A 6,020-nucleotide genomic window follows, 5' to 3' on the forward strand; every position below is an offset into this window, starting at 1 on the left:
ATAAACCATAAGCCACAAAGTAGAGAATCAGAAGTAAAATACCAACCAGATTTGATTTTATAATTTTATTTTTTGGGGGCACATCGAGTAGTACTCAGAACTGGTTCTGAGTTTGAGGATCACTTATGGTTTGTTTGGAATATGATATGTTTGTCAATAACCTGGGTAGGCTACATATAAGGCAAGCTCCCTACCCATTTTAATGTTGCTTTGCTCCTTCCATCTAATTTATGGCCTGAACTTTAACATCTTTTCATGGTAGTGTCTGCACTCTAGAGGAGCCAGGTTACTGTTAAACCCTCCTCCCTAGGCTGAAGATATACAGAGAAAGACTCATGCTTTGCATGCTGCTGACTCTGGTTCTTTACCAGGTTCCCTGAGCACTGCTAGGGGTGTGATCCTAGAGGACACTACCCCTAATACTATGGGGAAAATTCATCATAGGTAATGAGACCCGTTTAATAATTTATATTTTTCCTCTGTCTTTTTTTGTTTTGTTTTGGGGCCATACCCAGCTCTCAGCTTAGGGATCACTGCTAGTTGACTTGAAGTGGGGATGGGGCTGGGGCTAGAACTTGGGTTTTTCATCTGCATAACAAATACCATACCCATTGTATTATTGCTCCAGTTCTTTTCCCAACACTTAAAAGAATAGTCAGAGATTATCATTATCTTGTCTTAACAACCACATAGTACTATGACCTAGAATCATTTTTAATTTAATTTTATTCCTTTTAAATTTTTTTATTTACACTATTATTGTTGGCCAGTGGTAGAGCACCATATGGTTGCTAGTGTTTGGAAAAATATTTTATTCTTTTGAGAAGTATTTAAATAGCAATTTTCAGTGCACATTAAAGACATTCATTCATTTTGGAGATTTGAAGAAAGTAGTCTCTAAGGGCAGAAAGAAGTGTAGTAAGATTGGCAAGTACTGACAATGTTTTGGTTAATAGTATATCAATCATATCTTGTGTGTAGTTGGCAAATACTCCTAAAGATAAATCTGTGATAAAATTAAAATTATTCAACAAAATAAAAATTTGTTATTTAAGGTTTTTAGAATTAGCGAGGTGGGGGTCAGAGAGATAGTACAGTAGATATGGCACTTGATTTGCAAATGACTGATCCTGGTTTGATCCATGGTTTCCCTTATCACTTTCTGACTACCATCAAGTCAGGAGTGATACCTAGGCTCAAATTCGGGAATAAACCCTGTCCACTCCTTGGTGTGACCTTCCAACAAAACAAAACATAAATGAGCAACTTATTTCTGGTTTTGCAAGATTTTAGAATCTGTAATTGCAAACAAACATTTTTAACTGTTTAAGAATTTAACAGGGCCCAGAGAAATAACACAACAGCATTTGCCTTCAAGCAGCCGATCCAGGACCAAAGGTGGTTGGTTCAAATTCCGGTGTCCCATATGGTCCCCCATGCCTGCCAGGAGCTATTTCTGAGCAGACAGCCAGGAGTAACCCCTGAGCACCGCTGGGTGTGGCCCAAAAACCAAAAAAAAAAAAAAAAAGAATTTAACAAATTTTATTAAAAAAGATATTGGTTTAATTTAAAAACAATTATTATATAGAAATCATTCTCTAGGATAGTTCATTTAGAAAAGCTAATGAGATGAATATTTTCATTTACTCTAAAGATTTTGTTTCACAGTTAAAAACTAATTCCCTAATTATGCTTACAGTAAATTGGAATAACATTAACTTGATGAATAATAACTACATTACTAGTAATAATAACTAATCAAGAATTTAACCACTCAGCAAATCAATCTGAAAGCCTAACAATCAGCCAATTAACAAACATACAAACCAACAAGTGAACTAAATGGAAAATCAACCAACTGTACAATTAGCCAACCCATCTTCTATATAGTAGAAATTATTTCAAGCACTTACGGTACAAAGTTGAACAAGATTTCAGAGGTATAGTTACAATCTTGTGAAAGATAGAAGCAAATAAATATTTATACTAATGTAAAAATATATTTCTATTATGCATTTTTAGATAGACATAAAATGCTAATTTAGTATTCTTATAGAAGTTTTATTTTAATAGGTTTGATTATTTGGAAAGCAAAATTAAACTATTTAATGAGGAAGAACAGGCTCAGCTTAACTTTCATTTTTTTTAATACATGAGAGGACTTTATCCTGCATTTTAAGAAAGACAACCACAAAAATCACAGCAAATCATGCCATTAATCTTTGAAGTGAGAATTACATACTACTACCTAAATAGTTATTCCAGAATAATTATGTATAATAAACCTCTATAAGATAGAAAGAAGAGGATGTTACTGTTCAAATATATCATCAAAAACTTTTGAAAAATTTAAGTAAATCTTACTGAACTGGTTATTGCATCATCTTCAGTAATTCTCTGCCATATGACTAATAACTTCTGGACTAAGATAGAAGTGCAAAGGCTTTATATATATATATATATATATATATATATATATATATATATATATATATATATATATATTGTCCCTCAATTCACAATACAGACCAAGCAAAGGGCCTGGGTTGAGGTGTATATGAGGTGCATTTGCTGTACCTCCTCTTTCTATACAGTCAGTGTAAAGAACACAGCCTGTGGTAAGAATTGGGAGGCCTTTTCTTTTCTTTTTTTTATTTTATACACACACACACACACACACACACACACACAAAATCCTTCACCAGTGCAACATTCCCATGACCAATATCCCAAGTGTCCTTCCTCCCCACCCCACACAGTCCTGTACTCTAGACAGGCTTTCTACCTCCCTCATTCAGTCACATTTTGTTATGATAGTTCTCAGTGTAATTATTTCTGTAACTGCACTAAACAATCCCTGTGGTGAGCTTCATGTCAGGAGCTGGACCCTCCAGTCCTCCTCTATTTTGTCTCTGAGAATCATTACACAAATGTTTTTCATTTTTCTCAAAACCCATAAATGAGTGAGACCATTCTGTGTTTATCTCTCTCCCTCTGACTTATTTCACTCAGCATAATAGATTCCATATAAATATAAAAAAATAGATTCCATATATATCCATGTATAGGAAAATTGCATGACTTCATCTCTTCTGATGGCTGCATAATATTCCATTGTGTATACATACCATAGTTTCTTTAACCATTCATCTATTGAGTGGCATCTAGTCTGTTTCCAGAGTCTGGCTATTGTAAACAATGCTGCAATAAATATAGGTGTGAGAAAGGGATTTTTGTATTGTAATTTTGTGCTCCTAGGAGTGGTATAGCTGGATCTGTATGGGAGCTCAACTTCCAGCTTTTGAAGAAATCTCCATATTGCTTTCCACAAAGGTTGGACCAGACGGCATTCCACCAGATGTGAATAAGAGTTCTTTTTTCTCCACATCCTCACCAGCACTGCGTGTTCTCATTCTTTTTGATGTGTCCCAATCCCTGTGGCATGAGATGGTACCTCATAGTTATTTTGATTTGCACCTCCCTGATGATTAGTGATGTGGAGCATTTTTCATATGCCTTTTAGCCATTTGTATTTCTTTTTTGTCAAAGTGTCTGTTCATTTCTTCTCACCATTTTTTGATGGGTTTAGATGTTTTTTTCTTGTAAAGTTCTGTCAGTGCCTTATATATTTTGGATATTAACCCCTTATCTGATGGGTATTGGGTGAATAGTTTCTCCCACTCAGTGGGTGGCTCTTGTATTCTGGGCACTAGTTCCTTGAGAAACTCTCAAGGCCAGAAAACAATGGGGGGATATTGTGACAAAACTGAATGAAATGGAGGCTTTACCTAGAATAATGTACCCAGCTCAACTCACATTCAGGTTTGAAGGAAGGATCCATAGCTTCACGGATAAACAACAGCTCAGAAACTTTACAGATACAAAACTGAAAGGCCTACTTTAAGATAAGATAGACCAACAGACACATTAATCTTATAAATAAATATGGCATTAACTCACATGACAATCATCTCTCTCAATGTCAATGGATTAAATGGACCAAATAAGAGGCACAGAGTGGTGACATGGATCAAAAAGATGATCCAACCTTCTGCTGCCTACAAGAAACTCATCTAAATAGTCAGAACAAACATAGACTCAAAATCAAAGGCTGGAGGAAAAAATCATCCAAGCAAACAACACCCTTAAAAAAGCTGGGGTGGCAATATTAATATCTGATGATGCAAACTTTAGACTCAGAAAAGTTGTAAGGAATAAAGATGGACACTATGTACTAATCAAGGGATATGTACAGCAGGAAGAAATCGCAATATTAATATATATGCACCTAATGAGAGACCAGCAAGATATTTATACAACTATTATTATTATTATATGTTTTAGAGCTTTCATTTATACAAAATTCACTTTGAGTCTAGCATCTGTAAAAATTGTTTTGCAAAATGCACTGAAATATGTATGATACTCACTATTTGGGTTACTATATATCTCATTTTGTCTGGGAGCATCTAAATTAATGTTTTATCCTAGTGTAATTATTAATATTATCTAATGCCAGTATTATAGGCTCCTGCAGCATCCACATACTACTTATATGAACAGGACTATTCACTTTATGGGGAATGTTATAACTACTCCCTTTGTTTCCAAGATTAGATATGAACTGGAAACAAGAAAAATGTGCATACTGTGATACTTCCCATGGGATGTCTCTAGTGACTATCTTTTGAAGAGTAGATCAAAATATTACTTTTTCACATCCCCACTAAATGAACTTCTTGAGGACCTGGGAGAGGTTGAAGGGTTATATGAATGCTTTGCATGCATAAGAACCCAGTTTGATTCCTAGTACCACTTGGTCCTTGGTAGTACTGTTCACCAGCAGCACCGTAGATACATGTCCCAGCATTGAATTATAAAACTATCTGTCCCAGTGAGTGGAATATCATAGAAAGTTTCCCTTTGTACCTTGAGCACTACATGGGAGACTTCTCCCTACCCCAAAGGTCATGAGAATACATGACTCAGATAAATGAAATAGTCTTGAGGATTCAGAAAATGAACCCTAAACATAGAATAAATTAATCTTTGATAAAGGGGCAAGAAAAAAAACAAAATGAAGCAAAAAAAAAGCCTCTTCAAAAAGTGGTGTTGGGACAATTGGTCAGCCACATGCAAAAAAAGTGAACTGAAACTTCTATCTACCACCATGCACTAAGGTCAAATCAGAATGAATTAAAGATCTTCATATCAGACCTGAAACCATAAGATATATAGAAGAAAATGTAGGTAAAATATTCTATAACATTGAGATTAAAGGTATATTCAAGGAGGGAGCACCACTGTCTCAACTTGTGGAGAGAAACAAATGGGACAACATTCCAGTGACCAGCTTCTGCACCTCAAAGGAAATAGAGACTAGTAAACAAAGGCCTCCCACAGAATAGATGACACTAACCCTTAAGGATTCATCCTAACCCTCTGAAAAGGGGCTAATATCCAAGTATACAGGTACTAACAGAATGTAATAAGAAAAATCATCTAACCCATCAAAAATGGGAAGAAAAAAATGAACAGACATTTTCTCAAAGAAAGCAGATGGCCAATAGGCACAAAGGAAAAATGTTTCATGTCACTAATCATCAGGGAAATGCAAATCAATAAACCAATGACATTATCTCAAACCACAGAGACTGGCACATATTATAAAGTGAGTGTTGAGAGGTGTTTCTCTCTCTCTCTCTCTCCTCTCCCCTCTCCTTCCCTCTCCTCTCTCCTCTCCCCTCTCCTCTCCTCTCCTCTCCTCTCTCCTCTCTCTCCTCTTCTCTCTCCCCTCTCCTCTCCTCCCTCCTTTCCCCTCTCCCATCCTCTCCCCTCTCCCCTCTCTCCTCTCCTCTCTCCCCTCTCTCCTCTCCTCTCTCCCCTCTCTCCTCTCCTTTCTCCTCTTCTCTCTCTCCTCTCCTCTCCTCTCCTCCCTCCTTTCCCCTCTCTCATCCTCTCCCCTCTCCCCTGTCTCCTCTCCTCTCTCCCCTCTCTCCTCTTCTCTCTCCCCTCTCCTC

General features: G+C 36.5%; 1 non-coding gene across 1 annotated transcript; it reads right to left on the reverse strand.

Moving 5' to 3' along the window:
- Positions 1–2,501: 2,501 nt before the first annotated feature.
- On the reverse strand, positions 2,502–2,635 carry LOC126007808 (small nucleolar RNA SNORA51). Its single transcript, XR_007495290.1, has one exon. It is a non-coding gene; the product is annotated as a small nucleolar RNA SNORA51 (small nucleolar RNA).
- Positions 2,636–6,020: the final 3,385 nt, after the last annotated feature.

Source organism: Suncus etruscus, chromosome 4 (assembly GCF_024139225.1).
Source record: "Suncus etruscus isolate mSunEtr1 chromosome 4, mSunEtr1.pri.cur, whole genome shotgun sequence".
NCBI lineage: Eukaryota > Metazoa > Chordata > Mammalia > Eulipotyphla > Soricidae > Suncus > Suncus etruscus.